Source organism: Quercus robur, chromosome 4, assembly GCF_932294415.1.
Source record: "Quercus robur chromosome 4, dhQueRobu3.1, whole genome shotgun sequence".
Taxonomy (NCBI): domain Eukaryota; kingdom Viridiplantae; phylum Streptophyta; class Magnoliopsida; order Fagales; family Fagaceae; genus Quercus; species Quercus robur.
Window position 1 is genome coordinate 72,543,077 of NC_065537.1, and position 9,165 is coordinate 72,552,241.

Consider the following 9,165-nt stretch of genomic DNA (forward strand, 5'->3'; position numbering starts at 1 on the left):
CAAAGAAATTGTTTGCAAATAAATTCAAATATTGTAACTTATGAAGCTTTCCAATTTCAAAAGGAATATGACTTGATAATTTATTATATACCATATCTAGTAACTCCAAAATGGTCAGATTTCCTATTCCAATAGGAATGTTTCCAGATATTTTATTATTACCTAGACTCGATGTGGTGAGAGTAGTTGATAAATTGACAATGCACTTGGGCAACTCTCCCCCAATGTTATTGTAGGTTGTCTCTAAATGGGTTAGATATGTAGAATTTGTCAAAGAATAGAGAAAACTCAAGTCATTTGCCCCTCCATTTCCAAGCTCGTTATGAAATATGGTAAAAATTGAAACTCTATATAACTTCTCCAAAGAAGGAACTCCTCTTATTTTATTTTTGGAAAATTGAAGTGACTTTAGATTTGAGGCATTAGATATTGAAATAGGTGTTAGGTTCTGAAGTTTAGGATTTTATGTACTTAGAACTCTAATGTGTATTGTTGACAAATCATGATCAAAAAATTATGTTTAGAAGTGTTTAAAACTAGCTCAAAGTTGTGTGTCAATGTAAAGTTGGAATCGAGTGAAAGCAAGAAGCACTGTGGCTTTCGGCCTGGCTCTATCGATCGAAGCTTAGGCTCGACCGATCGAAGCTCGGGCAGATTGCTTTTCTGCAGATTCGTCCAACTCAGCCCTATTTGTTTTAAAACGTTTTTAGGGTTTCTTATTTGTCATAAGTATAAAAGGCAAACCCTAGCCACGTTTTAGTGTTGCTCATATTTGCGGTTTGTGTAAATCTCTTGTGAGATCTAGAGGAGCTTTCCTTTACACAAACTTAGGGTTTTCAAGGAGGAGATATTTTCTACACCTTGATGATCAATTCAGTTGCTGCCATTAAAGCTTAAAGAATACACAAGCGGGTGTGCTTGTAGCTGGTGGTGAATCCAAGAAAGAAGGAGTCCATGGATTCGGAACTTGCACATGGTCGTGTCAGTAAGTTCTACTGGTTGGTAGCAATAAGAAGTCGAGCGTGGGGGCTTGTAAGTCTTATTGTATGAACTTCGATTCTTTCAAGATAGTGGATTCAAGTTTATCTTGATAGCTAGGTCAAATCCTCTCCAGGTTTTACAAGTTTGGTTTCCTAGGTGATCATATCTTGTGTTATTTATTTTCCACTGCTTTGCATGATTTGATCTTTATTATTGTGATAACCTAGACTTGTTTAATTGGACTAAGTAACAACTTGGCTAATTACCTAGGTTAAATCAATTGTTTAAGGGGTCTAAAAACTATCAAGTGGTATCAGAGTGGGTAGCTCTTCTGTTGTTGATTCTTTAATCACTGAGCTGATCCTTGACCCCAGTTGTCATGGAATACGGACACTCTCTAGTTATTCCTCCTCACTTTGATGGGAATAATTATGCTTACTGGAGAGTAAGGATGAAAGCATTCCTGAAATCCATTGATGAGAGGGTGTGGAACTCCGTTGAATACGGATGGGAGAAGCCCACTACTCCTGTTAGTGAGTGGGAAAATTCTCAGAAAGAAGCAGTTTCGTTTAATAGCAAGGTTATGAATGCGATTTTTAACGCTGTTTCTATGGAGGAATTTAAGAGAATCTCGAATGTTGAGATCGCTCATACTGCTTGAAATATCCTCTAGACTGTGCATGAAGGCACAAAGGCTGTCAAAATAAACAAATTGCAGCAATTGACTTTTAAATTTGAAAGCATTAGGATGTCTGATGATGAATCTTTTGATGAATTCTATGCTAAACTGAATGATATTGTTAATTCTGCTTTTAACTTGGGTGAAATCTATGATCAACCTAAAATTGTTAGGAAGATTCTTAGATCTTTGACTGAAGACTTTAGACCCAAGGTGACTGCCATTACTGAAAGCAAGGATGTGGACTCCATCCCTGTTGATGAGCTTGTAGGATCTCTTCAATCCTATGAGTTGGATCTACCCAAAACTACCAAATCCAAATCAATGGCTCTTAAGTCAGTTGATGATGTTGAAGGTGGTGGATTTGATGATGAGCTCTCTACTACAGAGATTGCCTATCTTGCTAAGAACTTTAGAAACTTTTTCAGGAATAGCAATAGAAAGGCAAGAGGCACAAACACTGCTAAACTTAGAAATTTTAGGAAGCATGATCCCACTAAGATTAACAACAATGATAAGCCTAGAGAAAGAGTAGGTCAAGCTTCTAATAATTCCTTGGGCTCTCAGTGTTTTGGGTGTCAAGGGTATGGACACATGAAATCTGAATGTCCAACCTATTTGAAGTCTAAGGGTAAGGCTATGGCTGTAACCCTTAGTGATGGTGAAGTTTCTGATCAAGAGTCTGATTGTGATGAGGATGGAAACTTCATTGCTTTCACTACTACTGCTGTAGTTGATGAGAGCATATCTGTTGAAGAGAACCCTTCTGATGGGGAACTCTCTGAAGATGCAGATCTTCAAGAGGCCTATAACAAACTTTGCAAAGTTACTGCAAAGGATGCTATGAATGTTGAACTTGGCCTGAAGAAAATTGAATCTCTTGAGCTTGAAAAGAAAATTTTGCTTGTTAAATTGTTTGATACTAATGATCTTTTGAACAATGTGAAAACTGAAAACATGCTTTTGCTTGATAAAGTTAAATCTTTGGAACTTGATTTAACTGTTGCTAGATTTGCTAGTTCTAAACTTGATCAAATGCTGAGTGTTCAAAAGTCATCTTTTGACAAAACTGGTTTAGGTTATGTTGATAGCATCTGTGTATCCGCTTCCCATTCAACTAAGTTTGTTCCTTCATCTTCTTCTTCTGAACCTTCAGTGAGTGAGATAGTGAGTGAAACTGTCAAACCCTCTGTGAGTGAGGTTGCTAAACCCTTAGAAGGTTCATCATCTAGGAATATTAGGGTTGATCTGAAAGAATCTAAGCCTAAGAAGCCTACCCTATCTAAAGGACAAGACACATGATAAACCTGCATGGGTTTGTCACTTTTGTGGAAAGACTGGACACATATGTCCAAATTGCTACAAGCTGCAAGCTGCAAGCTGCTAAGAGAGCAAACAAACCAAAAGTACTTGTGCCTCAAGCACTTGATCCTATGGTACTTATTGGTGATTTGGTAAAGGCTTTAAACCTTTATTCCAATCCTGGAGTTGGTAATCATTCTCAAGTAAATAAAAACTCCAATGCTCGTAGTGCATTTAAAAGGTTTTGGATGCAAAAGACTCGACCTAACTGAGTCTTTCTGACATGGTCCTTGTGCTTCATTGCTCTACCCTTTGTGACCATTGTTCTTTGGTTTTGTTTTGTTTTGTTTTTTTTTTTTTTTTTTTTTTTTTTTTTTTTTTTTTTTTTTTTTTTTTTTTTCTAGGATTTGCATAGCATAACATTCATGCATTTCATTCTAGGTGTTTTTTTATTTTTATTAAAATAAAAAAAATAAAAAAATAAAAAAAAGGAAGAAAAAGGAAGCACATTTTGTTTTTGCACTATTATTCTTGGTTTTTGAGAACAAGGTTGGTCAATTTATTTTCACATAACATGTCTTTTGTACCTTGTTTAGCTTTGATGAGCTTATTTTATTGCACTTTACTAGTTGAAGATTTGTAGTGCATGTTGTGTGGGAAAGATGTTTATGGTTTTTTATTACTATGTCTTAATCTTGAAGTCACATATTTTTAAATATTGGACTTGAACTTTTAGAGAAAGGCATAAATAACCATCTCACCACTGTTCACTAGCCAATCATGAACACCTTAGTGCATATCATAAGATTTTGTGCTCGAGAAAGTGTAGCACATGCACAAAAAGAACATAAGGTGAAGCCTCGGTTAAAGTGCTTAATTCTTAAAATCAAAATTGGTGTCTACTATTAGGCTTGATGCCAAACTCACATAACTTAAAATTGGAATGTATATTATGAGGCATAAATACAAGAAACTTACATGATTGCAAGCTTATGATCTAGGAGATGTGAGAGTTATATGATGTAACTCTTTAGGTGATAATCTTTTTTAAATTCTTTGTGATGAATTTTGTAGACTTTGTGATTGATTGCTATTCACATATCACCTCACATGTATCTCAAGTTTTTGCTAGTTGCACACACTACACGAGTTATTCTTTGCTAAACATCGTACATGTGGAGGGCTTAGAGGGCTACGAAGAGGTTTCTATGTCTAGTTTTTTGGTTTTCATCTTTGATAACACATCACATGTTATCCTAGGTTTGCTATTCTTTACCATACTGCCCTTAAAATATTTTCCTTGCACATATATGTTCATCCACACAATTTTTGAGTGCTTTGATTAATTAATTTGCTAATCACATATATTCCGCATTAAGTGTGTTCAGATTAAAAAATAATCAAGCCAAAACTAAAATTTTGGGGTCTAAACTAACTACAGTATGTATACTAGTGAGCTTTTAATAGGTATCAGAGCGAGTACACTTGTTTTTGTTTAATTATCTCAGTGTGATCCTTGACCCTTTGTGTTAATTTCCATGGATGATGCTTCTTTGCATGTTGTTGATGATGTTGAATGTAACATGCCATGTGTTTGTGAAAATGCCTCTATGAGTGTTTATCCTCATGCTTGATATGATACATTGCATGACTCCTTGGGTGGTGTTAAAATTGTTAATGTCAAACTCTTGAAGAAAAATGCTTTGAAATTTGAAGAGAAATTCAGCAAATTGTTTGTGAAAATGATGATTTGATTGCTAAGCTCAATGAATCCAACAAATTGATTGAAATGTATAAGAAACTTACTGAACATTCTCTTGAAAAATTAAAAAAAATTTGAATGTTTGGACTTAGATGCTAAACTTATTTTGTTTAACAAACTTGTTGATGATCTTAAATATGAAAATGAATCTCTGAAGATGCATGCCAAGTGTTTGATTGTCAAACCTAATGATAAAAAGGAATAAAATCTTTGTTACAATCTTTTTGTGAGACTCAATTTTGTGCCTACTATGAGTTCTATCTCTAAAGACAAATTTGTGTACATACCTCCACATAAAAGAAATCATATATTAGAGAGAAAAGCTCTTTAAGTCAAAACCTTTGTTTAGGCCTTATCCTAGGGATTTCCATGGATCTAAATTCGTTCCTACTTGCCACAATCCCGGTGTGATTGGTAATATAAGACCTCAATGTTCTCTCACTCACAAGGTTTGTGTTTGTAGATGAGGAAGGGGTTTACAAAATCTCTATCAATACAATGAAAGAGATGGAGAAGAAAGATGGGAACTTGATTTTTCTCAAGGAAAAGCTCTCTCTTTTCATAAAAGTGCTTGGCACACCTCACAATTGTGTATTTGTGTGCACTAGTAGATGTGCAATGGAAGGTACATATAGAGTACAAAGATGGTGTAGCTCGAGACCTAGTCACCCCTAAGGTCACGAGGTGCACATCTACACTCTCATCAAAAGTAACTGCCACGTGGATCTCTCATGCAAGCTAGATCACGAGCAGGTTGCCTTCTAGGTCGCGAGATCACTGGCTAATGTTGCTTCAAGCCTTCAATTCTTCAAGGAGAGGCTCAAATACTCTACCCCAAAATACATGAAAACCTAGAAAATAGTACATCAACATTAAAAGCATTACTTACAAACTTTTGTCATTGAATTAAACCAACAATAAAACATTACTTCTCAGTCTCCCCCTTTGGCTATTTTTTGACAAAACACACTTATACAGACTCTATACTTAGAGTTCGTTTGGGTATAGCTTATTTAGCTGAAACTAAAAACGTTTTGTTGAATGTATTATAGATAAAGCTAAAAGGTAACTAAAATAGTATAGTGAGATTCATGAATAGTACCAAAAAGTAGAATGGGACCTATGAATAGTACCAAAAATAAACTGAATAGTAGCAAAAATAAGCTAAATAGTAAAAAAAAGCTGGCTTTTTAAGCCAATGCCAAACACGACTGTAATGTGAGTTGGAAACCTAAGACTAACAAGGGACTCACACCAAGACTCTAAAGACAAACCAAGAACTTGAACTTAGAACCAATACCTGAAACACTTGCATAAAATAGGTTAGACCCTAAAGTCTAAAATAGTAAGTATAAAGGCAGGAATAAGTAACAAGTACACTACTATCAAGTATGATATGAATGGTATGCTTGAATGCAACTTGATCAAACACCAGACAACCATAGAGACTATGGCTACAATGATCAATAACGTAAAGTTATGATCATCCAAACATGTAAGCAAGTAAGTACAACAATGATAAGATTAATGCATGTCCAAGCACAAAACAATGCAATGGAAGAAAATAAAACCAAATACCGAATAGATATAAAAAAATAAAATCCAAATCTTCATAAAAGTACATGACCTAAACATGGTCATACGGTACAATACCAAAAGACATAAATAGAACTAGAGTATCAAAGTAATACTCGCAACTAGATAACCCTGCCAACCCTAGTACAAATGCGTCCCAAACTGCTAGAACCCAAACATTAAGATAAGGTAGACGAGATGCTTGACCGCTACTCTCTCTTTCTAGGTTCTAATGAAAAATATGTGAAATTAATCTTGGAAACAAGTCAATTCTCGTGTAAAGGATTTAGAATTGAATTGCAAGATTGATGGACTTTTGACCTGCCCTTGTCAGATTATGTGGGTCATCTATGAGAATGAATAAGTCAAGGTCTATTGCTGGAGGTGATATTACATGCATAGACCCATGTACGAGGGGTCGAGCATGACGAATTGACGGATCTCCAGTCTCCACATGGCCACATTCATTTTTCTAAATTTTCACGGAGAACAATATTCCAATCCGTCGTATACCAATGAAGAAATTTCTCACATAGTAGTTAAAAAAAAAAAAAATTGCTTCAATTATAAAGCAATTATCATTTTGATTTTTTTAATAAGAATAGATTTTCATACTTGAGTTTACTTAACGTGACCTAGATGGGCCCTTCAAGACTTTCCAATTATAGAGTAATTATCATTGGCTAATCTATTTCAGTAGAGTTTGGTTGAAGAAGAACTTACGCTAGGTTCCGAATAAAACACCCATTAACTTTTCTAAGAGAGGCCCAATTTTTTGAAAACATAACCCATCACCTCTTCCAAAACAAAACTCTAACTAAACAAATTTATTATTTTGAGATAATTACAATAAACCCACATATAGTATGATCCGTTTTCACTTTGCCTATCGGTGATTTAAAACTTTACACTTTGCTTACCTAGGGTTACTTCCGTTAGGGCTCTGTTACCCACCTTTTGGTTTTTCCATTAAAAAACAACTTTTACCACCAAAACAAAACATAATACGAATTAAAAAGTTAGGGTTTGAATTTTTTGAAAGAGCTTGTGCTAATATCAACACTTGGACCCTCATAAAAATTACAAAAATAAGAAGTTTGTTACAAAAAACCCCATAAAGATTTCCCGATGACTCCACCAAATATATTTTTGGCATAAATGCACTTTTAGTCCCTACATTTTGGCTTTTTTCCATTTTGGTTCCTACATTTTAATTTCACTACTTTTAGTCCCTAAATCAATTAGCGCATGTTATTTTGGTCCTTTCCATCAATCAACAGCCGAAAATATTTGACGTGACAAACGGAGTGCACTGTTGACACAGTAAATGTTGACATGGCAAATAAAATAATAATAATAAATTTATTTGTTATTTAATAAATGCCAAGTCAACATAAAATAATAATAAAAAAAGACATTTTCATGTTTTTTTATAAATTCTTTTAAAATAAAATAAGATAATTAAATTTTTTAAAAAAATTATTTCTTTCATTATTTTTTCTAAAGAACGTGTTCACGTTCCTTGTGTTCATCCCCAGAACAGGAATCATATTCTTAGATCAATGAGTTAAACTTTATTACAAACCCATAAAAAATTCACACAATCAGAATAAAAACTTCAACCCAAAACTTCCTTATCAAAAGCCGGTTCCCCCAATCCTTCTAAAACATTCTCCAAGCTTCCTTTCTCTTCCAAAACTCAAAGCTTCCTCTCTCTCTTCCAAAACACGAGATCTCTCTCTTCCAAACCATGTTCCACCAACTCTAACTCCAACTCTGCCGCCAGCACGTCATCTTATGAAGAAACCTCGAATCACAGAAATAGAAACGCGACTCCTCTATGCTTCCGCTACTCCCAGCTCGAGCGAGCCAATTGAATCGGGAGCGGCACGGGAGGGACCATGTACTGAGTGATCCACAAGCCGACGAGTAGAGTCTTCACCCTCAAGGTCATATACAGGAACCATGAGGATTTGGTGCGCCACCAGATCTACACCGAAATCGAGATCCTCCACGACGTGGACAACCCAAACATGGTCTGTTTGACCACAACGGCGAAATCCAAGTCCTGTTGGAGTACATGGATCGAGGCTCGTTGGAAGGTATGCACATCGCGAACAAGCGCCAACTCTCCAATCTAGCCCACCAAATCCTCGCCGAACTCGCCTGCTTGCACCAGCGACACATTGTCCATCGCTACATCAAGCCCTCGAAGGTGGTCAACTGGGCTCAGAGGTGGTGGGTAGATCTGGATTTTTTGGCCGTTGGTGGGGCTTAAAGGTGGTGAATCAGTGGAGGATTTTCTTGGTCTATTGTTATGTTTGGTTGGTTGGGTCCGGTAGAGATGTTTTAGTGTTTTGGTTGAGATGTTGTGTTTTGGTATTTTTGTGATTGTTGGGTTTTGGTCTCATTTGAAGATTGCTGTGTGTTTTACATGTTTGGTTGCTAAGAAAATGTAAGAAGAGAAACAATGAGAGAATCTTTTAGATTTGGGTTGGTGTTTTTGGTGTTCTTGTTCAAGAAACTTTTAGATCTTAATTATTGTGAATTTTGGTTTTTAATTCTGTTTTTAATTTTTTTATTTAGTTAAAATTAATAAATTAATTTTTTAAATTTATATGCTGATGTGTCATGGGTGATGTGGATTTTTAATAATATTTAAGTCTCCGTTTGCCACATTAGATATTTCCGACTGTTAACTGATGGAAATGACCAAAATAACACGCATTAATTGATTTAGAAACTAAAAATGGTGAAATTAAAATGTACGAACCAAAATGAAAAAAAGTTAAAATGTAGGAAAAAAAAGTTAAAATGTAGGGACTAAAAGTGGTACGCCTATATTTTTCAGTGTGCCCCTACATCT

General features: G+C 35.3%; 1 long non-coding RNA gene across 1 annotated transcript in view; it reads left to right on the forward strand.

The window, feature by feature from the left end:
* LOC126723608 (uncharacterized) overlaps window positions 1-8,860 on the forward strand; it is an 87,639-nt gene extending 78,779 nt beyond the window's left edge. The window contains exon 2 of the long non-coding RNA XR_007654386.1: window positions 8,402-8,860. This is a non-coding gene — a long non-coding RNA (uncharacterized LOC126723608). The remainder of the gene's footprint in view (window positions 1-8,401) is intronic.
* The last annotated feature ends 305 nt before the right edge of the window (window positions 8,861-9,165 follow it).